General features: G+C 36.2%; 1 pseudogene; it reads right to left on the reverse strand.

Annotated features, from left to right (window-relative positions):
* Positions 1–8,155: 8,155 nt before the first annotated feature.
* LOC141627410 (monosaccharide-sensing protein 2-like) lies at positions 8,156–19,074 on the reverse strand (annotated as a pseudogene).
* Between the last annotated feature and the right edge of the window lie 7,540 nt (positions 19,075–26,614).

Raw genomic sequence — 26,614 nt, forward strand, 5'->3', positions numbered from 1 at the left:
CCCACGTTCCCCTGTTCATCCTCATCTCCAACAGGAAAGTGCTTAAATTGAAAGCAAAGTGACTTAAATAATTTGACACAAATTGAAGAAACCTTCAGGTAAACCTTAACAATTCACAACAAAGTCAAATTGAACTAAATAAAACTAGTGTATCTGATTTCGATTTTGATGTATCTCACACCAATATTAATGTACCTAATAAGTAATTATGTGTATCTATGCTAAGATACATTAAAAAAGCGGTTAGATGCATGAAGGATTAGTGTAGATACATCGAAATAGATGGGAAACCAACGAAGAGAAAGAGGTGAGGTAGATGTCGCCGGCGACTTGTCGTCTGTCACTGAACATTCCCACTTGCCGTCTACTGTTCATTAGTTTGATGGAACAGCGATAGGAAATGGGTTGTCCCGAACTCAAGGAGGGTGACGTAGTTGTCACCGGCGCTTTGTCATTCTTTGCTCGTGTGTGAGCGACGTATTCATAGATAAATGTCGATATTCACAAGTGAAAGGTAAAGCTAGAGTGAGGGACCCATCCGAGAGAAAAGTTGATGATGGGTCAACGGGTTTATTTTTTATTTTATTTTTGGAATTAATCAGAGTCAATGATCCGCGTTAGTATAAGGATAGAGTAAGACCGTTCTCACCGAGTGATCGTTCTCACCGGATCCTAAATCTATATATATATATATATATATATATATATATATATATATATATATATATATATATATATATATATATATATATATATATATATATATATATATATATATATATATATATATGTAAAAAAAAAAACCCGATATAATCTCCGTCATTTGGGAGGAAGGGTAAGCCAAGTGCAAGACGATGAAGAACCCGAAGGATCTACTTCACAAAGAAAGGCAAAAAGAGGCCGTTCCCGTAGAGGCTAGTTTGTCTATGAATATTAGTATGGAGAAGTTCTACTTGTTTCTATGAATATTATTACTTTTTCTAATGTATTTTAATGGAAAATTTGCGCTTTTTGTGGTGCTTTAATTGAATAGTGAGTTAGTGACGATTGAATGTGGAGCATTGCTGGTTGTTTCGGTTTACAGGTAAAATCGCTATATTAAATGGCGATTTGTTTATTTGGGTAATTCCAAAAACAAACAGAAGCGTCTGTTTCTTGCAATTGATGAGAACTTATTAAATCGCTATTTCGGAGTGCGATGTGAAATTGACTAGTATGAAATCGCTTCCTGGCCAAGCGATTTGGCTCAATTCTGAAAAAAAAAAGGTGATTTTACAGTAGCTTCTGTTTGTTGGCCTAAAAAATTATAAGAGCCAAATCGCTTTACCAATTTGCGATTTGTATGAAAAGCTCAAATCGCTTTCCGGGTTAGCGATTTTGTTCTTATCTGAAAAAATAAAGAAAAGTGATGACGTGGACCATTGGCGAGAAATAGTTTGAAACGGACACCAAAACAAGAATTACTTTGCTCAATAACCCTATTTTGAAAAAAAATTCAGTTAATCACCTGAATTCCAAACTAAACCATCGTATTAAATCTCCATAAAATACTAAAGATCAAATATTGTAGTAATTACATCAGAATTAGACATGATTAACAAGCATAACATATGATTTCAAACAAATAAACTATTTTTATGCCCAGAATTCTAAAAATAGATATAATAACTAACCAACCAACAACAAATCTTCAGTCCAATATAAAAATTCATACTTAAAAGTGGGTTAAACTAAAACTACGCATCAAATTCACGCATGATTAAAAACATGTCAAGAACATACTCCCTCCAATTTCCTTTTATCTTCCCCTTTCTTTTGGGCACAAAAATTAAGAAAGGGGAAGAAAGAAAGAATAAAGTAGAATAAAGTATTGTAAGTTGTGAAGTTTATAGGGGAGAGAAAATAATAAAGAATGAATAATGAATAAATAATAGATAAAGTAATGGTAGTTGTTGATTTTTTAGGAGAGAGAAATTAATAAAAAATGAATGAAACTTACCAAAAAAAAAAGGAAGAGGGAAGATAATTAAACTTGTGTGAAAAAGGAGAAAGGGAAGATAATAGAAAAATGGAGCGAGTACCTTTTATTGCCATCAGAGGTCCTTAACGTTTGCTGTGAATTATATTTATGCAATTGAATATATGGTCATGCATTATAAAGGGCACCCACTAATTATTAAAACCACTGAATCCCAAGATTGAGACGGAGAGGAGAATAGGATATTAACAAAAAAAACTCAATTATTGAACAACAATGTGACATAGATTGGCGTCTTATAATAATTATCAACCCCAAGATTCTTCTGAAGCACTAAGATAGGGAAATGATCTTTTCCATTTCCTCTCACAATCTCTTTAAATAATAATTTTCCTTTTCATTCTTATTTTCCTTTATTTTTATGTGTAAATTTAGAACCGTAAGATTTTATTCAAATATAATCCAGACCATTAATAAAAACTTATCTTTCTTTTTAGTAGTAAATGGAGAAAAAATGGGCTCCTAAGATAGATACACGAATATACTTTGTGGGGAAGTGGGGATTAGAGATATGATGTCACTATTTGCAATTAATTACATATAAATTGTACACATAATTGTATTGCCATGATAATACCATTTATGGTGCTTTTTGTCACCCGAATTTTACTACTATTGCCCAGATTATGACATAAGATTTTCAATCCTACTCCCATAATTTTAGCCAATTGTGAGATTAAGCCTCATAATAATGTAGTAATTAGGCCCCATAACTTTGATAAAAAGTGAAATTCAACCCAATTTTTTATTTTTAACCAAAATTACACCAAAAAAATTCAGTTTCATTCATATACAATAAAACTTATTAAAAATTTAAAATTGTGTATGCAATTTATTATATATTGTTGGAAACAAATATTTGGATGAATTAAATAAAATTGAGAACTTGTAAACTGTAGACAATATAGGTCAATATAGGTCAATGTTAGTTGTTGGTCAATAGACTTGTAACCAACCTGTAACTAACCTCTAACTAAGTCGATAGTCGAGTTAAAGTTGTTAGAAGTCTTGCGTATATAAGCCAAGCACATTGATGTAATCAGATTATCTTTCTCATAATATCGAATCAATAATATTCAATCAATTTTATCTCTCTATAATCTTCTCTCTACTTTCATTAACAACTAAACTTACAATAACAACCATCTTCTTCTTCTCCTTCATCAATGGAGATTTGATGGTTTATATGGTATCAGCTTATTAAAATCCTTTATCTTACGCTTTCGCACATCAAAATCTTCTCTTTTTCTTCTTTTTACTCGATTTCTCATAAAACTTTCTTAATCATGTCCGAAGATATACTATATTCGCCATTGGACGATCCTTTGTTTCTTTCTCGATCGATCAACCAAGCTTGATTCTCGTCATCTTTTTCCTTTGATGGCTCGGATTTCATTCAATGGCGTGAGAGATCATTTGGGCTCTTCTTTCCAAAAACAAGGTTGGGTTTATTCTTTGGAGAATGTTCTTGCCCTCCGCCACCGATAAGAAGCATAATTCTGGGTAAGATGTGATATTCTTGTCTCTCGTTGGATTAAGAACTCTATTGCAAAGCCATTAGTTAACAATTTGCGGTATGCTTCGCCGCTCAATCTTTATGGTCCGATAATCTTGAACGTTATGGTGGTTGAATGTCTTGGATTTATATGCTCTTAAAAAGGATTTGTGTGACACCCCGCGATAAAGCGGAAAATATAACTTATAAATTCAAGCGGAAATTAGGAAATTTTTGAAACTTTTAAAAATTAAAGTGCGGGTTCATTAAAATCCAAACATAGATAAAGAATGCGGAAATAAAGTTTAAATTATACAAACTCGATAGTCAAGGTGATGGAAAATAAATCCCTCAAATGACAATACAATAAAAGGTGAGTCTAAGCAATCCTAATAATCCGACTACAAGGCCAAAGTGCTCGCTAGCTCACACATATCTTCACCCCATAGATGCACCATCTAATACCTGTCATTCATGTAAACATGAACGCCACAGTCAGTGGGAAGTAACTCAAGGTTCTCCCAGCCACAAAATGTCGAAACGAACATAACAAAGAACTAAAACAAGTAAGTCATATCAGATACTTACACAAGATAGGAATATCAAGTTTATATGTAAACATGACAGTTAAATGAGATGGAACAAGATATACCAACATTAGCATAATAAATATTCAATTATTAATGTGAGACAATTAAATAATATGAAAGACAAGGATACGGTCATTTATGCAAAAACACACATTTCAAGGAATTACAACATAGATATGAGACTAGAATCTAAACCATGTGAAGCGGTTAAGTAGGGATCAATCAATGCAAATTACAAAAATAGAAACTGTAGCCATTACTTGGAAAACCACTTAGCAAACAATTCACGGGACGTGACCACTAATGTCACATTCATACTTATGGCTTGCATCTCACCATAAGAACGGATGGGAACATCAATCCCGACGATCATATCGCAACTAGAGGGCTTATAGCTCACCCCTAGTATCCGATAGGCCAAGACAACAACACAAGGCATAACTCTTACCTTGAAAGATAAATACGAATATCTATAACCAAACAAGACCTTTACTACTCATATATAAATATATAATTCCCCTGGTAGGACGACAATGGTACTCCCAAAACTCAGTCCTAGTCTAAATCGCGATTCTCGGGACAACACAGATTCCCGATTCGACATGCGGCGGGACAGTCCGCATCCAAGACCCGGACCCTAATTCGGAAATCGAGAACCCACAATCGGCGGGACGATCCGAAAGAGGCGGAAGATATGAGCTAAACCCACAATCGGCGGGGATACCGAAAGAGGCGTAAAGATAAGTCAAGCAATACGGTATAGCATATAGGCATTATCAAGAGAATACGACTCAACTAAGCGATACAAATCAACTTGGAAAGAGACTACTACATGTAATGAACCGATGATAATCCAAGTGAAACATTTGATGCCAAATTATATTCATGAACATGAATAAGTAACCCATTTCTTCAATATTTGTCACTTGAATAAAAATATAAACAAATGGAAATGAACCATTTATAAGGAGCAAAACAAGCATTCAATTATAAATGACTCAAATGTAATATAAACCATTTACTACTCACAAGGCATGAATAATTAAATCGGTCTCATATTAAACTGAAAACACATCATTTCATATATAAGTGAGATAATTAAATAATGCATTCCACCCTTGTAAATCACGTGAGGGAAATATATAAATGAACGATATTTAACGAATTAAGTTATATAGTGCGTGAGATAAAATTTAAATAACCGCAACGAAACCTTCATGAGACCACGCCATCTTATAAACTAGCCCAATATCTAATGGCGTAAACGAACCCAATCTGACAAGCCAAACTCCAAGTGGCCCGATGGCATCCCATGTAAACGGCCCAACTAAATAGACAAGAAAACCCAATTGAATAAATATAATAAGTCCAAATAATTTAGTAACCAAAAATCACCAACACTAAGAAATAAACAAGGGAGGAGGGGAAGAAAGGGTGTGAATCAGCCCCATTACCCGAGACCAAACCAAGCCACGAGGCCGTGGCTGCACCACTATTTCAAGGCCAGGCAGCCACCTATGCACCAGCCACTACAGCCCATGCAACCACTCTCTCACGGCTGCCCATAACAATCCCACACCGTCTTGTTAAAACTGTCCTAACACTGCACAAAAATCCCGTCCCGCAAAATAGCACTTTGCCGTCCTAAAATAAGCACCAAAACAGTGACACAAACGGTGCCAAAACAGACCCAAAACAGGCCGTGAGCAGCCTCCCACACGACCATAACTCGACTGACCACAACCACCATTCACACCACCCTAAATTCCGTCACAAATAGTACAAAAGTCCTCTCCTTTCACGTCTAAAACAACCCATAAACGAGTCATTATAAGACGACTCTTAAGACATAGACAAGCTGAAATTTACACAACAAAATTTACAGTTTCATACGAAATTAATGCGAAAATTTCATAAAGAGTGAAGCTTTTCCGTAGCTGAACAACCAACACACGAAAATCAGCACACAAATCGACATATTAACAAGTAAATTCGACATTTGTCGAGTAACCTATCACCGTTACCTTAAACGCTCCTTATTCTTCGAATAAACGGTCCCCAAAGCTTGAGTCTTCCATAGGGTTTTCGAAACCTTCAACAAGGAGCAAGAAAACGAAGAGATTGAGGCAAAAATCGAAACTTTTATAAGACGGCGAAATTCGAAACCATCACAAAAATGAGACTTTCTTACCTTGAAAGATGAAGGAGGAAATAAGGAGAAGAATGGTACAAAAATTAAAGGAAAAGGTTGAGAAACGAAGTCGGGATCTCGGTTTAAGCTCGACGGAAATGGAGTTTTAAGGTTGTGTTTGATTTTTTGTTGTTGCAGAGCTTTCTTCGAAAAGAAAAGAAGAAGAAAACAGCTAACCCACGAGAACAACAAAGTTACCAACACCACCTCATTATAAACATAAAAAAAAAAAAAAACAGAACACCCCAACAAACCATCAGAATAACCCTTCAACAATCCACCAACACCTAATTACAAACATAAAAAAAAACATCGTCTAAGTACTTGTCACAATCCATCAACAAATAAAACTAAACAATTCAACAAACAAAAAAGAACACCCCAACAAACAAAAACAAAACAATTCATAACAGAAGTAAAATAAAGAATATAAGTAGAAGAAGTAGAAATAAACCTCCCTTTGTTAGCATTTTTTCCCCTTATTTCTCGCCTTTTCTAAGTACTTGTCACAAAACTTCTTAAATTTCTTTGATTTTGGCGACAAATCAACGGAATTAAAACTTCCCATAGCAATTTCCTTCTCCTCAACAACATCGTCTCCATCAATATAAGCCATAACTTCAAAGAAAAACATAAAAACAAGCATTAAACACCATAATATCAAAACCGAAGAATTTTCTAGTAATCAAAACCAAAACACAAAATATAAACCGTCAAAACCGAAGATTTACCTGACTTTTCTTCCTTTTTACGCTTCTTTTCTAAAAAATTGTCACAAAACTTATGGAATCTCAACGATTTTGGTGAAAAAGAACCAGATCTTTCCATTTGCAGATAAAGCGGGTTTCGATCAACACATGTAGCAACATCATCAACAAACTTACCAAGTTTGTCATCAAAATATGGGACGTCCTCAATCAAAGAATCAGGAACAACAGTATTTTCATTCGCGTAAAACGCGGATGTAACCTTTGTGTCATCTTCAACATCAGAATTAAGTAGTGACCAGTATGTATCAGGGGCCAAATGACCTACTCCTGGTAAATATAAACAATGATCTAGAGATTCATGGTACGAAGTCTGAGATTTGGGAAGTATTTTGTGAGTTTTTGAAGACATATCAGCAAATAATGTGACAGAAGGAGATTAATTTGGAGGAAATATGAAGATGAAGACGGAAATTTGGAGAGAAAACAGGAGGTTGAGAGGAGGAGATCTAGAGAGACGTAGAGAGGAGAAGGAATGAGTAACGGAGCGCCAGGAGGACCAAGGATTTCTAGGGTTTTTTTTTTTGGAAAATTCTAGAGAACACTTATGATGATAGAGAGGGAGAGGAGGAGCGCTGGATTTAATGTGTTAAGGGGGGTATATCAATAATTTCTGGTGGGAAATGAAAAAAGGGAGGGAGTAATTAGATAAATAGATTAGGTTAATAGAGATTAAGCGGAAATTATATGGGTTAAGTAGTGGCATTTTTTGTAAATATACATTGCCAATAAGGACAGTTTAGTCATTTGTTATACCCAAAAATAGAAAGAAAGCAAATGGGTAGATCATAGTGGGTTGGCCCAATAAGGAAAATGGGTAGAACTTATGGAAATGGAAGAAGTATAAGATTGTATTATAGTAACTTGCCATGTCAAGTTTGTTCTGATAGGAAGATATCACTATTTAGTACTTGACTTGCTCTGGCAATAAACTTATCGCGCGATTGTCTTACAGGAGGAAACTGATTGTATCAATAATTCAATATTGCCAAGTGTGCACGTTTATTCTTTTTGGTAAAGGTAGTATCAAATTTAGTGGTAATTTAATTTGGATATGAAGTTAAGTTAATAAAATTACCTTCTTCCAGAGAGATCCATTAACCTCATAGCAAGGCCAATGGCAGGGAGCATTAACAATGTTGTCAAAGCACTAATAAGGAGAGACGCAGAATCTGAACTAAGACCCAGATTCGATAGCAGAACATCTACTCCTGCCTGTGAAAGAATTTGAGGAGTGTAGTAGAGGACTCCATTGATGCCGGAGAACTGGATTGATTAAAGACAAGAAAAGCATCAAGAATCATGATTATTTATGCGGCATACAAAATAATGAAACTATGGTATTAAATCTAGGCCACGGCAATAATGCACGACTGGTTTATCAAGGTTTTCAAGGTTAAACTGCAGTTTGAAGCAATATCTGCCGAATTTATGGCACAATGATTCATTTCAAAATCAAGTCTCAAAGTGAGAGTTTACTGCAGAATGAAGTACCACTTCAATAATTATGGAATGGCCTAACTATGAGTACTAATACGAAGGAATTGTTCCATATTTCCATCACTGCAATGTCAAAATTATGAAGCTGTGGTATTAAATCTAGCACCCGATACTGAATCACGGCCAAGTTATCAAGGTTTTAAAGGATAGACTTCTTTTCTGAAATATAAATATCAAGTAGAAAGTAGAAAGTCAAGAGTCATAGTTATTAATAATAATGAAGTCACGGTACAACATCTAGACCATGACACTGAATCACTGATTTCAGTGACTCAATGAGAATTGCAGCACACATTGACACATTGACTAAACTACCGAAAGTCCCCTAAAAGCTTATATTTCCTAGACAGCTTTGCCATAAACATATAGAACATGCCATGTGAACCAGCAAATCAAACAATATTAGGAATAACAACAACAACAACATCAGAGCCTTAATCCCAAAATGATTTGGGGTCGGCTGACATGAATCATCTTTTCGAACCGTCCATGGGTGAACGCACGCCTCAAAATGCGAATAAAAAGGGGAAGATGAAAAACAAAAAGGAAGAACGAAAATGTAATGGAAAGTCAAGGTAAACTTAGGGGTTTAAAAATCGAATTCCGGCTTTTTTTTATAAAAACTTAAAATTTAAATCGAGAGAAAAGATTAAAACGATTTTTAAAAACCGAAATAGAAAAACAATATTAGGAATGAGAATGATAAAAACAGTTCAATTTGGAGGAATTTTATAAAACATCCAGAGAACAAAACTAATTAAGCACGCCCACTATCTTAGGAAATAGTTCATGTATTCGATTTTATCCGTCCCAAATAACTAGCCAATAATTTGTGTTTCCTTTTTAGACGTGTATTTTGAGGTAGTTTTGGTGGAAAATTAGGTTGGGACTTCCTCACCCAATTCCATGTGCTTACGTAAGAAAACAATCCAAAAGCAAACATAAACTATTTTCTAGAAGGGACGAAGGAAAGAATAATTAATTGCACAAGAATGAGCTATTTTTCTTTTAATAGCAGTCTAAGGTTTCTCTTTTTGCTGGAGTATCCAAGTCCAATCCCGACAATCAATGCACGCTTTACTCAGGGCTCAAACAGCTCCTCCTCCTCGGCCCATTCGTTCTTTCGAAACCGAGCGGTTTAACCACGCATTCTTCAAAGGGAGAATCAACCTTGAAATCCGTGACACAAAGGGTGGATTGTGACCAATCCAATGACTTGGACAAACCTGTCCATTCCCCGTAATATCGCCAGATGAATAGAAACAAGAGAGCCACGTCTTGATCCCATAGGGGTCTTTGTGAAGATAAACCCTTTTCAGTTCACTTTTACCATCATGTCCTTTCTTGTCAGTTCGTTTATATGCTAACTGCCAACCACCTCCAATACCTGCCACAATGTTCACATACAGTTCAGTACTTCCATATATATCAAGAAAAGGGATGAACAAGACAAGGATCAAGCAAAAAGAATGTCGGCTAGTTTCACTGGTAATACCAACGAGTGAAGGCACTCATGGCCAAATTCATCATCATCAAAATTGCCCTTGTGGTTCCCTTTACTACCAAATAAAAGGCTAATGTTTCCTTTGAGGCTAAAAATTTGATATCTTTCAATGATACATGTGAGAATAACAAGGTTCATATAATGATAGCCTATCACTACCCATTCCCCTCTAAAGATCCTATTAACAAGGTTTGTATAATAAACACCACGCCTAGGACAGAAAAAGGGTAAATTTAAGATTTGGTATTATATTCTGATACCTGTGCTATTGACAACTTCGCATGACTTGCATTAGATCGCTATTACCCCTCATGTTGGGGATTGCCACTTGATGGAGGCAATGTATCCTTTTCAAGAACAGATGCATTAGGTGAGAGCAATGGTGTCTTCAGGTTATCATCAGAGTCGCCATCTGCAGCATCAACATCAGATGCGGCATCCTCGCCATGGCTCTCCACCTCCCAATTTTCATGTCTACCATTTTCATCACCTGCAGCATTGAACATGCTCCCAAAGTTCGGGAAGATAGCACTTCGCATACTTCCTGTTTGGGGAAGCGCCTCATGTACACTGCCGAATAGCGTTACAAGTGGGTCCATCATATTTGCCATGCTTCCCTGGTTGGCCATGCTTCCATAACGAGAGACGAACCCGAGCATGCTTTGCCCAGTAACAGGTTTTGCAATCCAAGATTGACCTTGCTCCGCACCATATAACTTGATTTGTCCCTTACTGAAGAGTTTAGGATTCCAAGTACCTAAGAGGGGGAGGGGGAGGGGGTGAATTAGGTACTATTTTAAAATTTTCAACTTGATCTTTATTGATTTAAAGCAAGTTGATTAGTGCTATGAGGAACAAGTGGATACATCAAATAAATCGATTCGTAAAGAGTGTATCACGTTGTTAAGAATGATTGCTGAATTGGAAGGCAACGGTTGATCTGACTGTTGCTTGTTTGTCTTAGCACAAGAGATTAAGGCTACTGACCAAAAGCAACAGTATCCAGAACCGTTGTTAAAGAAAACGTAAATGAAGTTCGAATAAGATAAATGCAGCGGAAATAAGCGGAAATAAAAATAACGAGAGAACAACATGATATTTTTGAATGGGTTCGGCCAACACTCTAAGGGCCTACGTCCAATCTTCTTTTATTAATAAGTGAAGTGATCTACTCCGACTACTTAAACACTTACAATAAAAGGACCAACAACCTACTCCGGTTGCGACACGAGTTTTAAGACTACTCCGTCTAGAAACTCAAGACTCTAACTAGAATGTTTACAACATCAAGTTTCCTCAAACTGATTCTATGAATGAATTGATAAGGACAACTTATTGATCAAACGATTCTAGGTAAGAGAATGCAATACTTAAGACAACGGTAGTAAAGACTATTGTCACTGGAAGACTTAGAAATATTTTGCAAAAGAAAGAAAAGCTTTAACTCCGCCTGTGAGTGTTTTCGGGCATTCACTACCGGTCCGAAGCCCGGATAAAGCAAGAGGGTTGCGGTAGGTCTGTGGCAGCCAGCATAAAAACTTAGTCACATTCTATGGACATGAATCAGAATTTGAACATCGTTGGGGCGTCTCCTTAGAAGCGACGCGCTGCACTTCTTAGACCCGGGTGTAGTGAAAAGTATGTGAGGGTTGCTAGGTCGTCCCCCGGAAGCGACGCGCCATCTTTACATCTGGGGGTGGTGTCAAATAGGCAAGGGTGCACTACATCTTCTAGACCTGGGTGTAGTGAAAAATATGCAAGGGTTGTTAGGTCATCGCCCGAAAGCGGCGCGTCACCTCGAAGTATGGGTGTGGTGTCAAATAGATTTGGATCTATGAAGCATGGTCAAGAGCGGGTAAAGAAATCAGGGCATGACTTTAGGAAGGGTAGTAGGTTGCGTTTTGGTACTTGGAATGAGGGCTCTTTGACAGGGAGATTAGCCGAGGTAGGGGAGGTTATGAAAAGGAGGAGAGTACATGTAATGTGTCTACAAGAGACAAAGTGGGTCGGAGATAAAGCAAGGGTGATAGCGCTTTGGTACACGGGTAAAGACAAAAGTCGTAACAGAGTGGGTATTGTCATTGATAAAGATTACATCGATGTGGTAGAAGTATCGAGAAAGAGTGATAGGATTATGAGCATTAAGCTTGTAGTCGGGGATGAGGTGCTGACTGTTATAAGTGCTTACGCACCTCAAATAGGATTGGATGTTTCTTTTCGACGAGCCTTTGTAGAACGAGTCCCTATTGGAGAGAAATTGATCATTGGTAGTGACCTCAATGGGCATGTGGGTACTAGTCGAGTTGGCTTCGAGAACATTCATGGGGGTTTTGGGTTCGGGGAGAGAAATGAAGCAGGAAGTGACAGTTTAGATTTTGCTTTGGCATATGACTTGGGTATAATGAACACTTGGTTCGAGAAAAGGCATTCCCATTTGGTGACTTATAGGAGTGGAGGAAATGCTAGTAAATTGACTTCCGTTTGGTAAGGAATGTGTGGACGAAAGAGTACACCGATTGCAAGGTCATACCCGGGGAAAGTGCCGCAACACAACATAGAATAGTGGTGCTTGATTTTCGGGGTAAGAGAGACTTGAGGAAGAGAAAGATAATCGGTGAGGCACGAATCAAGTGGTGGAAGCTACAAGGGGAAAACCAACAAGCGTTTTTGGATAAGGTCGAAAGTAGCGATATTTGGTCGGATTGCAAGGAGAAAGATATTGATGCAACGTGAGATAAATTGGAGCATGTTGTAAAGGATTTGGCGAGGGAGGTGTTAGGAGAATCTAAAGGGAATAGACCATCAAGTAAGGACACATCTTGGTGGAACGAGGAGGTGAGACAGGCGATAAAGACAAAACGTGAATGCTATAAGGTTCTGGGGAAATGCATGAGTGATGAGAACTTTGAAAAGTACAAGGAGGCAAGACGAGCCGCTAAAAAGGCAGTGCGAGATGCGAGGGCAAGAGTTAACCAAGAAGTATATGCTAGGTTGGACACGAGAGAAGGAGAGAAGGATATCTATAAACTGGCTCGCATAAGAGACCGAAAGACGAGGGATATTGGAAGAGTTAGGTGTGTGAAAGATATGGACGACAAGGTTCTGATTCAGGATAACGAAATAAAGACTAGATGGAGTTCTTACTTTGATACTTTATTCAATGGACATCAGGAGCAAGGTTTTGGGGATGTAGAAGTAACACCAAGCATGGTTAATCGGGAATTTGTGCGTAGAATACAAAAGAGTGAAGTTAGAAAGGCGTTAAGGAAGATGGGGTCAAGGAATGCAGAGGGACCGGATGGTATACCCATAGAAGTTTGGAGGTGCTTCGGGGAGAAAGGAATCGAATGGACAACCATGCTCTTCAACAAGATTTGGAGGAGCAACAAGATGCCATCAGCTTGGAGGAGAAGCACTCTTGTCCCTTTGTACAAGAACAAAGGTGATGTTCAAGAGTGTTCCAATTATCGGGGAATTAAACTTATGAGTCATACGATGAAGTTATGGGAGCGGATAATTGAGCAAAGGCTTAGGAGATGTGTAGACATCTCGGATAACCAATTTGGATTTATGCCCGGGAGATCGACTATGGATGCGATTTTTATCATGAGACAGTTGATGGAACTTGATGGAACACCATTGGGACAAGAAGAAGGACTTGCATATGGTTTTTATTGACTTGGAAAAGGCATATGATAGGGTACCAAAAGAAGTGCTTTGGTGGGCTTTGGCGAGAAAGGGTGTGTCGAGAAAATATATTGACCTCATAAAGGACATGTATGAGGGGGCTAGTGCAAGTATTCGCACTAATGTTGGGAGAACGGAGGAATTTCCCATTACCATCGGGGTGCATCAAGGTTCCGCACTTAGTCCTTTTCTCTTTGCTATAGTTATGGATGAGTTGACAAGGGATATTCAGGACGACATCCCTTGGTGTATGATGTTTTTGATGATATTGTCTTTGATTGATGAGACGAAAGATGGGATGGAGAGAAAGTTGGAATTGTGGAGGCATACTTTAGAGACTCGTAGGTTTAGGCTAAGCAGGAGTAAGACTGAGTATTTGAGGTGTCGAGTTCACTAAAGTGGCGGGGTCGAGATCGAGAAAGGCGAGGAGTATTATTTTCGATAGGGATGTTGTTGAGGGGTCAGATTTCTTCAGATAGCTAGGATCTATTATTCAAAAGGATGGGGAGTTAGACGGAATGTGGCTCAGAGAATTAAAGCGGGATGGTTGAAATGGAAGAGTGCTTCAGGGTTTTTATGCGATAAAGATATGCCCTAAAGATTAAAGGGAAAATTTTATCGCACGACAATTAAGCCTGCCTTACTTTACGGTTCCGAGTGTTGGCCGTGAAACATTGTCACATTCAAAAGATGAGTGTGGCGGAGATGCGTATGTTGAGGTGGATGTGCGGACATACAAGGAAAGATCGATTAAGGAATGAGGTGATTAGGGAAAAGGTAAAAGTGGCGACAATAGATGACAAGATGATGGAAAATCGATTAAGATGGTTTGTCCATGTGAGAAAGAGACCTATGGGCCTTTTGATTAGGAGGTGGAGACTTGGGAGATAAGGTCCCTCGAGGTAGAGGGAGTCAAGAGACAGACATGGTTGAGAGAGATAGAGCATGATATGAGATTTACGGGGCTTGAGGAGAGTATGGTGACGGAGAGGCACAATGGAGGGAAAGGATACATGTGGACTTTTAGTATTTGATGTTTTTTTTTTACATATTTAGTGTTTTTATTTAATTTTTAAAAAAATTTATATGTTCTTCTCTCCTGTATTACACCTTTTTACCAACCACTTTCTTATATATTTTACTTGGTTTACACTACTACGGATACGAGGCTATAACAACGGTTAAAAACCGTTGTTATATAAAAAAGCGGACGTTGTTAAAGCGTCCGTTGTAAAAGGTTTTAACAACGGTTGATTTTCTTAAGGAACCCGTTGTTAAAACTATTAACAACGGTTTTAAGTATAAAAACTTGTTGTGGAAAGTGTGACTCAATTTTGGTGGGAAAGTTATAACAACGGTTACTTTACAAAGAACCGTTGTTATAACTAAAGACAACGGGTTGTTTCTACATAACCGTTGTTTGTTTTTACAAAATAAAAAAAAATTAAATTAAATATTACTAGATGCATGCATAATTACGGGGCCCGTTATAATTCCGATGCATGCATTATTACTGCCATCATCCCTCTTGTCTTGTGCATATGAATGGACAATATATGGAATGAGAAGGGTTTACATTAGATTTGAAGCAGGGAGATATGATGATTATGGCACAACTTCCTAAACATGCATATATTATATTAATTAAAAAATAACTCAAAGGACACATTACTTAGTATAAATACATACATTATCTCAACCACCATTCCATTATCTCACTATCTTCAAACCCTAACTGCTAAAACAATCTCCAACTCCTAATTAATCTTTCAAACTAACAACTCCAAAGTTCATCAACAAAATGAACGATTACATCCTTAAAACTCTTACTATGACCGAGCACAACAATGACTTCATCCGCCGGTTGCTCCACATCGAGGACAGTTTTAGGAGCTATCTTGTGGATGCTCAAGCCGCACTCAAGGACGCCAAAAGAAATGGCTTGGTGAGCGAAATGATTGTTGCGATTATATGACGATATAGCAATCTTGAACGAAACCTCCAAATAGCTAAGGAGGAGAGGACGGATATCATAGAAGAGAATAAGACTCTCTATGAAAATATAAGATTTGCATTTTTAGAAATGTAATTCTTTTTTTAATTTATGTATTTATTTATATATATATATATATATATATATATATATATATATATATATATATATATATATATATATATATATATATATATTAATGAATTATTAATTAAGTTTATCATGCATTCCTCTCTATCATCTTGCTTCTTCTCTGTTTTATTTTATTTAATTTGTTTTACGAGCTAATTAAGCGAATAATAACATAATAATGATCGATAAAAACCCATCATATATACATGCAAATTAAATGAAATAATTAAAAAAAAGAAAACAATGACGATGAAAGACGATGAAACCAACGATGTGGCGAGATTTACCTGATAATTAGAGAAAGTAAGAGACGATGAAACCAACAAGTGTGGCGAGATGATAAAGCGCGATGAGAAAAAGAAAGAGAGAAAGAGACGATGAGAAAGTGTGTTTGATGTGTTTGTGTTTGTGTTTGTCTGTGTTTGTGTTAGGTTATGTATGTGTTTTGTGGCTGTAGCAGATCTGTGTTTGTGTGGTTTATAGTATTGAAAGTATTGACAACGGTTGTTCAATAACAACCGTTGTTAAATAAGTTTTAACAACGGTTGTAAAATAACCGTTGTTAAATAAGTTTTAACAACGGTTGTAAAATAAACGTTGTTAAATAAGTTTTAACAACGGGTTTAAAAATACCCGTTGTGATTACTTTACACTAACTTTGCGCCAATTTTGCGCCAAATTATTAACAACGGTTTTGCAAATTTAACCCGTTGTTAAAACGTATAACGGTTATATAACCATACCCGTTGTAATTAAGTTTAGTAAAAATCGCGCAATACATTCTACAACGTCTATTGTGATTTTCGTGCATAAACGTTGTTAAAGGGGTGTTGTAGTTACTGGATTTGTAGTAGTGTTACTTTTAAGGCATTAGGATCCTTAATTCTATTTCGGTTTCCAAAATCGTTTTAACTTTTCTCTCGATTTAAATTTTAAGTTTTTATAAAAGAAATCCGGAATTCGATTTTAAAACCTGTAAGTTTACCTTGACTTTGTATTACATTTTCGCTCCCTTTTGTTTTTCATTTTTCCCTTCTCTTTTCGCATTGTGAGGTGTGCGTTTACCCAGGGACGGTTCTAAAGGATGATTCATGTCGGCCCGACCCCAAACCATTTTGGGATTAAGGCTCTGATGTTGTTGTTGTTGTAGAAAGAAAAGCTTTGAGTTCATTAGAAAACAATTTTGCAAAAAACTTTGAAATTCTCAGGAAAGTCTTTTCTTAAAAAACAACCTTTCATAAAATCCGAATATCAAAAATAAACATTTCAAAAATAAAAGTTTGTATTTATGGAAATATGAGTATTTTTGAAACTGAAGACTTCCTTCAAGTGACACGAGTTAAAGCAACAGTCTTGCTTACTGTTGCTTTATTAAGCAGACTCTTGTTGAACAACAGTCTTGCTTACTGTTGCCTTAGTACCATACTCTCTTACCCTTACATAAGTGATTCTTATTACAACACAATTCTTGAGTAGCTTCATCAACACTTCTTGACCTTGAACATTGATTAATCCTTGATTGGGGAAGAGGGCTAAATCCTGAAATAAAACATCTTAAAGCATGGTTAAAATAGGCATGTCATCATCAACAAAAGTGGTCTAACACTTACCTAGGGTGGCCTCCTCATCACTGTCGGGACCTATCATATACTCTTCGATAGTTGTACCCTCTCCAGTTCCAAGACCTTCTACAAGCAATGCCATCTCACCTACATAGCAGCACGTAATATAATACGTGTAGAGAAAAAATTAAGATTATAGCTAGCATCATGGAGTTGTATATATTTTTCATTCATCCAAAAGGAAGTTTGAGGTTGATTTCTAGATAAGTAAAAATGAGCCTTGTGTACACAAGAAATTCAATGAGAGCAATGTCATTGGTGATCTTGTATTTTAATGACATGCTTCTCATCAAGACTTATAAGTTATATCCCTATGGAATCCGCAAAATTTTGGCAAAGGAAGAGTTTCAACATGAAAAGCCTTGACAAAGTACAATATATATTGGACATTAATATCTACAGAGATGGGGAAGGAACCGCTTGGGTTCAATGTGAAAGGTTATCAGGTGAGATGCGTACATGTACTTTCTACATGTATGTCGCTCTAAAGAACATTTTTTTATAATGAATTTCAAAGTAAACACTTAAATTTCAACATGAAAATTTAAACTTTAGCACCATTTGAATACAAGAATTTCAGCAAGCAAATTAGGATCATAAGCCAAAGAGCAACTTTATAGAGCGATATAAACATGATAACCATAGAAACAAGGATGCTCATTGTTATATGTCAAGAGTTAGTCAAACCTCTGAACATCAAAACAAAGATATGTCATTTGAAGCAATGTATGATATTTGAGTTTTAAAAGGTTGCGTCTATTGTAAGTTGTGACAATATCTCTCACGTAATTTGATCACCAAAGTCAAATGAGGAGGATATAAATGGATGACGGGATACTTACCAGTGACATCTTCTCTGCCACGCAATTTTTGTAGGACCTTCTTAGCCTCAGCCATTCTTCCTTTACTCCTTTACTGACAAGCCACCTAGGGGATTCCGGCAAGTAAAATACGGTCAATGCAAAATATAAAAGCGATGGAATAGAAAGAACACCGAGCATCAATCTCCAACTAGGCGCCTCCAACAAAGACATGCCGAAAACCATGCAATAAGACATAAACATCCCTCCTCCCGAGCGTGAACTGTGGGAGGGTATTTAGCTGTCCTCTAATTTCTGGAGGAGCAGTTTCCGAAATATAGACTGGAACAAGAGTAACAGCCAGGCCAACTCCAAAACCATCAAAAAGCCTCCCCAAAAGTAAGATATATACATTAGGAGACCAAAGCATCACAAGGCCGCCAAGGAAGTATAGTAATGATGAGGCAATTAGCAATGGACGCCGCCCTACAGAATCTAAAACGGGGCCTGAGAAAGTTATGATAACAGTGGCTCCAATAAGCCCTTCCAGGGTTGGTTGAGTTTCAAGCTTGAATTCCCTCTTGATATAGATAACAGCCCCTGCATTATCGTCAAATAAAATCTTGTTTACCACATCAACTTTTCAAATAATACAAGCATCAATGTAAGTAGATACCTGCAATAGTTGCATTATCCCACCCTTGCAACAAGTTGCCCATAGTTGCAGCAAGCGCTGCAAACAAAGCCCCTCTCATATTTGCTTGCCTTGAGCTACAGTTCTTCATTTACACCCTGAATATGCCATTTATAAATCATCAATTCTCCATTGTTATTCACTATCAACAGTTATTTCTTAGAAACCATGATTTCCACCGCAAACCCTCCATCATTCTACTACGAAAGACCAAATCTTTTTTTGTAGCTAACAGAAGAATTACAATGATCTATATACATTACATATTTAAATACTCCCTCTGTTTTTTTTTTAATTGTCATTCTCACTTATCGAGACACTCGTTTCTTTCTTCAATATATCTCAAAATATATAACTAAATATATTGAAATGTATACTCATATTAAAGCTCTATTCGTAAAGAATTTTATGGTGTAAATTTTATAATTTTTAAATCAATATATTTTTGTAAAAATTGAATTCAAAGCCTCACCTCGTAAAGTGAAAACGTCAATTATTTTAGAACGGAGGGAGTATAACATCATCTCATCAATCAAACAAGCATACGATGAAATCTAGATTCCTCAGTCCTCAGTAAAACATAAATCACACAACATTTAACCGCATTACAATTTTACTTGCATTATACTCCCTCCATCCCAATCATTTGTTTACCTTTGTCTTTTAATCAATGGTAAACAATTAACAAATGACTTAGTACGGAGTGAGTACCATTACCATAGGAGTAATAATAAACAAAAAAACATACCAGTACCAGTTAATCAGAATTTTTTTTCAAAATAGGGTTATGGAGCAAACTCTTTCTCGTTTTGGTGTCCGTTTGAAACTATTTCCCGCCAATGGGTCCACGTCATCACTTTTTTTTTTTTTTATTTAAAATTTGTACCAAATCGTTAACTGGGAAAGCGATTTACCTATTTTCATACAAAATCGCCAAGTGTTGATGCAATTTGGCTCTAATAATTTTGAAGTCAACAAGCTAAAGCTGCATTGATACAAAATAAGGCAAACCGTTGTATCAGCTAGCGATTTATTTGGTACACTTAGGCAAATCGCTTACCAGAATGGTGATTTGGTTTGCTTATATATATATATATATATATATATATATATATATATATATATATATATATATATATATATATATATATATATATATATATATATATATAGAGAGAGAGAGAGAGAGAGAGAGAGAGAGAGAGTGTAGATCCGGTGAGAACGAATACTCGGTGAGAACATCCCTCCACCCTTGTATAAGAATGAAATAAACAGCTTATACAAGACTCTAATTTAATCATTAATTAAATCCACCAACCCTCTTTTCTTTCGTTTTACTGCAACATCAAAAAACCCAAATAATTAAAGACAATTTTGATTCAATTAAACCTCATCATCAATCATATACCAGACTTCATGCTCATCATCCCATGACTCTACGCACTTGCCCCCGAGCTTCGACGAGATCCTCGCCGGACTCAATAACCTTTCACCATCATCATTGTTTTAACCGACCATCAGGCATCAGCCATTCCAGACCACCTCGCACTACTGGAATATCCTCGTCATTGTCACCTCTACTTTAGCCTTCAATCATCATCACCATCGGACCTCCAATCGAGATCACAAGTTGATCGTTTTCTCGCATCAAACATGCCCATCCCAACAACGTCAAACCGATGCTGCAATCGAAAACTACCATAATCGTATATTCGTATAGTACCATAAAAGAAACCGCAATTCAAGACCCGTATCACAATCATACCGATACGCATTCGAATGCTACCATAATAGAACCAATTGGAAAATACCAATACCAACAAAAACACATAAACAAGAGCAAACCCGTTCCCTGTTCATCCTCATCTCCAACAGGAAAGTGCTTAAATTGAAAGCAAAGTGACTTAAATAATTTGACACAAATTGAAGAAACCTTCAGTAAACCTTAACAATTCACAACAAAGTCAAATTGAACTAAATAAAACTAGTGTATCTGATTTCGATTTTGATGTATCTCACACCAATATTAATGTACCTAATAAGTAATTATGTGTATCTATGCTAAGATACATTAAAAAAGCGGTTAGATGCATGAAGGATTAGTGTAGATACATCGAAATAGATGGGAAACCAACGAAGAGAAAGAGGTGAGGTAGATGTCGCCGGCGACTTGTCAAATGTCATCTTTGAACATTCCCACTTGCCGTCTACTGTTCATTAGTTTGATGGAACAGCAATAGGAAATGGGTTGTCCCGAACTCAAGGAGGGTGACGTAGTTGTCACCGGCGCTTTGTCAGCTGCTGCTCGTGTGAACGGCGACGTATTCATAGATAAATGTCGATATTCACAAGTGAAAGGTAAAGCTAGAGTGAGGGACCCATCCGAGAGAAAAGTTGATGATGGGTCAACATGTTTATTTTTTATTTTATTTTTGGAATTAATCAGAGTCAATGATCCGCGTTAGTATAAGGATAGAGTAAGACCGTTCTCACCGAGTGATCGTTCTCACCGGATCCTAAATCTATATATATATATATATATATATATATATATATGTGAAAAAAAAAACCCGATATAATCTCCGTCATTTGGGAGGAAGGGTAAGCCAAGTGCAAGACGATGAAGAACCCGAAGGATCTACTTCACAAAGAAAGGCAAAAAGAGGCCGTTCCCGTAGAGGCTAGTTTGTCTATGAATATTAGTATGGAGAAGTTCTACTTGTTTCTATGAATATTATTACTTTTTCTAATGTATTTTAATGGCAAACTTTGCGCTTTTTGTGGTGCTTTAATTGAATAGTGAGTTAGTGAATATTGAATGTGGAGCATTGCTGGTTGTTTCGGTTTACAGGTAAAATCGCTATATTAAATGGCGATTTGTTTATTTGGGTAATTCCAAAAACAAACAGAAGCGTCTGTTTCTTGCAATTGATGAGAACTTATTAAATCGCTATTTCGGAGTGCGATGTGAAATTGACTAGTATGAAATCGCTTCCTGGCCAAGCGATTTGGCTCAATTCTGAAAAAAAAAAAAAAGGTGATTTTCTGAGTTTACGTTTTGTTGGCCTAAAAAATTATAAGAGCCAAATCGCTTTACCAATTTGCGATTTGTATGAAAAGCTCAAATCGCTTTCCGGGTTAGCGATTTTGTTCTTATCTGAAAAAATAAAGAAAAGTGATGACGTGGACCATTGGCGAGAAATAGTTTGAAACGGACACCAAAACAAGAATTACTTTGCTCAATAACCCTATTTTGAAAAAAATTGATTAATCACCGAATTCCAAACTAAACCATCGTATTAAATCTCCATAAAATACTAAAGATCAAATATTGCGGTAATTACATCGAATTAGACATGATTAACAAGCATAACATATGATTTCAAACAAATAAACTATTTTTATGCCCAGAATTCTAAAAATAGATATAATAACTAACCAACCAACAACAAATCTTCAGTCCAATATAAAAATTCATACTTAAAAGTGGGTTAAACTAAAACTACGCATCAAATTCATGCATGATTAAAAACATGTCAAGAACATACTCCCTCCAATTTCCTTTTATCTTCCCCTTTCTTTTGGGCACAAAAATTAAGAAAGGGGAAGAAAGAAAGAATAAAGTAGAATAAAGTATTGTAAGTTGTGAAGTTTATAGGGGAGAGAAAATAATAAAGAATGAATAATGAATAAATAATAGATAAAGTAATGGTAGTTGTTGATTTTTTAGGAGAGAGAAATTAATAAAAAATGAATGAAACTTACCAAAAAAAAAAGGAAGAGGGAAGATAATTAAACTTGTGTGAAAAAGGAGAAAGGGAAGATAATAGAAAAATGGAGCGAGTACCTTTTTTTGCCATCAGAGGTCCTTAACGTTTGCTGTGAATTATATTTATGCAATTGAATATATGGTCATGCATTATAAAGGGCACCCACTAATTATTAAAACCACTGAATCCCAAGATTGAGACGGAGAGGAGAATAGGAGATTAACAAAAAAAACTCAATTATTGAACAACAATGTGACATAGATTGGCGTCTTATAATAATTATCAACCCCAAGATTCTTCTGAAGCACTAAGATAGGGAAATGATCTTTTCCATTTCCTCTCACAATCTCTTTAAATAATAATTTTCCTTTTCATTCTTATTTTCCTTTATTTTTATGTGTAAATTTAGAACCGTAAGATTTTATTCAAATATAATCCAGACCATTAATAAAAACTTATCTTTCTTTTTAGTAGTAAATGGAGAAAAAATGGGCTCCTAAGATAGATACACGAATATACTTTGTGGGGAAGTGGGGATTAGAGATATGATGTCACTATTTGCAATTAATTACATATAAATTGTACACATAATTGTATTGCCATGATAATACCATTTATGGTGCTTTTTGTCACCCGAATTTTACTACTATTGCCCAGATTATGACATAAGATTTTCAATCCTACTCCCATAATTTTAGCCAATTGTGAGATTAAGCCTCATAATAATGTAGTAATTAGGCCCCATAACTTTGATAAAAAGTGAAATTCAACCCAATTTTTTATTTTTAACCAAAATTACACCAAAAAAATTCAGTTTCATTCACATACAATAAAACTTATTAAAAATTTAAAATTGTGTATGCAATTTATTATATATTGTTGGAAACAAATATTTGGATGAATTAAATAAAATTGAGAACTTGTAAACTGTAGACAATATAGGTCAATATAGGTCAATGTTAGTTGTTGGTCAATAGACTTGTAACCAACCTGTAACTAACCTCTAACTAAGTCAGATAGTCAGTTAAAGTTGTTAGAAGTCTTGCGTATATAAGCCAAGCACATTGATGTAATCAGATTATCTTTCTCATAATATCGAATCAATAATATTCAATCAATTTTATCTCTCTATAATCTTCTCTCTACTTTCATTAACAACTAAACTTACAATAACAACCATCTTCTTCTTCTCCTTCATCAATGGAGATTTGATGGTTTATATGGTATCAACTTATTAAAATCCTTTATCTTACGCTTTCGCACATCAAAATCTTCTCTTTTTCTTCTTTTTTACTCAGTTTCTCATAAAACTTTCTTAATCATGTCTGAAGATATACTATATTCGCCATTGGACGATCCTTTGTTTCTTTCTCAGACTGATCAACCAAGCTTGATTCTGTCATCTTTTTCCTTTGATGGCTCGGATTTCATTCAATGGCAGCGAGAGATCATTTGGGCTCTTCTTTCCAAAAACAAGGTTGGGTTTATTACTGGAGAATGTTCTTGCCCTCCGCCACCGATAAGAAGCATAATTCTGGGTAAGATGTGATATTCTTGTCTCTCGTTGGATTAAGAACTCTATTGCAAAGCCATTAGTTAACAATTTGCAGTATGCTTCGTCTGCTCAATCTTTATGGTCTGATAATCTTGAACGTTATGGTCAGTTGAATGTCTTGGATTTATATGCTCTTAAAAAGGATTTGTGTGACACCCCGCGATAAAGCGGAAAATATAACTTATAAATTCAAGCGGAAATTAGGAAATTTTTGAAACTTTTAAAAATTAAAGTGCGGGTTCATTAAAATCCAAAACATAGATAAAGAATGCGGAAATAAAGTTTAAATTATACAAACTCGATAGTCAAGGTGATGGAAAATACATCCCTCAAATGACAATACAATAAAAGATGAGTCTAAGCAATCCTAATAATCCGACTACAAGGCCAAAGTGCTCGCTAGCTCACACATATCTTCACCCCATAGATGCACCATCTAATACCTGTCATTCATGTAAACATGAACGCATACGATCGGTGGGAAGTAACTCAAGGTTCTCCCGGCCACAAAATGTCGAAACGAACATAACAAAGAACTAAAACAAGTAAGTCATATCAGATACTTACACAAGATAGGAATATCAAGTTTATATGTAAACATGACAGTTAAATGAGATGGAACAAGATATACCAACATTAGCATAATAAATATTCAATTATTAATGTGAGACAATTAAATAATATGAAAGACAAGGATACGGTCATTTATGCAAAAACACACATTTCAAGGAATTACAACATAGATATGAGACTAGAATCTAAACCATGTGAAGCGGTTAAGTAGGGATCAATCAATGCAAATTACAAAAATAGAAACTGTAGCCATTACTTGGAAAACCACTTAGCAAACAATTCACGGGACGTGACCACTAATGTCACATTCATACTTATGGCTTGCATCTCACCATAAGAACGGATGGGAACATCAATCCCGACGATCATATCGCAACTAGAGGGCTTATAGCTCACCCCTAGTATCCGATAGGCCAAGACAACAACACAAGGCATAACTCTTACCTTGAAAGATAAATACGAATATCTATAACCAAACAAGACCTTTACTACTCATATATAAATATATAATTCCCCTGGTAGGACGACAATGGTACTCCCAAAACTCAGTCCTAGTCTAAATCTGGCCAGATTCTCGGGACAACACAGTTCCCGATTCGACATGCGGCAGGACAGTCCGCATCCAAGACCCGGACCCTAATTCGGAAATCGAGAACCCACAATCGGCAGGACAGTCCGAAAGAGGCGGAAGATATGAGCTAAACCCACAATCGGCAGGACAGTCTGAAAGAGGCGTAAAGATAAGTCAAGCAATACGGTATAGCATATAGGCATTATCAAGAGAATACGACTCAACTAAGCGATACAAATCAACTTGGAAAGAGACTACTACATGTAATGAACCGATGATAATCCAAGTGAAACATTTGATGCCAAATTATATTCATGAACATGAATAAGTAACCCATTTCTTCAATATTTGTCACTTGAATAAAAATATAAACAAATGGAAATGAACCATTTATAAGGAGCAAAACAAGCATTCAATTATAAATGACTCAAATGTAAGATAAACCATTTACTACTCACAAGGCATGAATAATTAAATCGGTCTCATATTAAAGCGAAAACACATCATTTCATATATAAGTGAGATAATTAAATAATGCATTCCACCCTTGTAAATCACGTGAGGGAAATATATAAATGAACGATATTTAACGAATTAAGTTATATAGTGCGTGAGATAAAATTTAAATAACCGCAACGAAACCTTCATGAGACCACGCCATCTTATAAACTAGCCCAATATCTAATGGCGTAAACGAACCCAATCTGACAAGCCAAACTCCAAGTGGCCCGATGGCATCCCATGTAAACGGCCCAACTAAATAGACAAGAAAACCCAATTGAATAAATATAATAAGTCTAAATAATTTAGTAACCAAAAATCACCAACACTAAGAAATAAACAAGGGAGGAGGGGAAGAAAGGGTGTGAATCAGCCCCATTACCCGAGACCAAACCAAGCCACGAGGCCGTGGCTGCACCACTATTTCAAGGCCAGGCAGCCACCTATGCACCAGCCACTACAGCCCATGCAACCACTCTCTCACGGCTGCCCATAACAATCCCACACCGTCTTGTTAAAACTGTCCTAACACTGCACAAAAATCCCGTCCCGCAAAATAACACTTTGCCGTCCTAAAATAAGCACCAAAACAGTGACACAAACGGTGCCAAAACAGACCCAAAACAGGCCG

Source organism: Silene latifolia, chromosome Y, assembly GCF_048544455.1.
Source record: "Silene latifolia isolate original U9 population chromosome Y, ASM4854445v1, whole genome shotgun sequence".
In the NCBI taxonomy this organism is placed as follows: Eukaryota; Viridiplantae; Streptophyta; class Magnoliopsida; order Caryophyllales; family Caryophyllaceae; genus Silene; species Silene latifolia.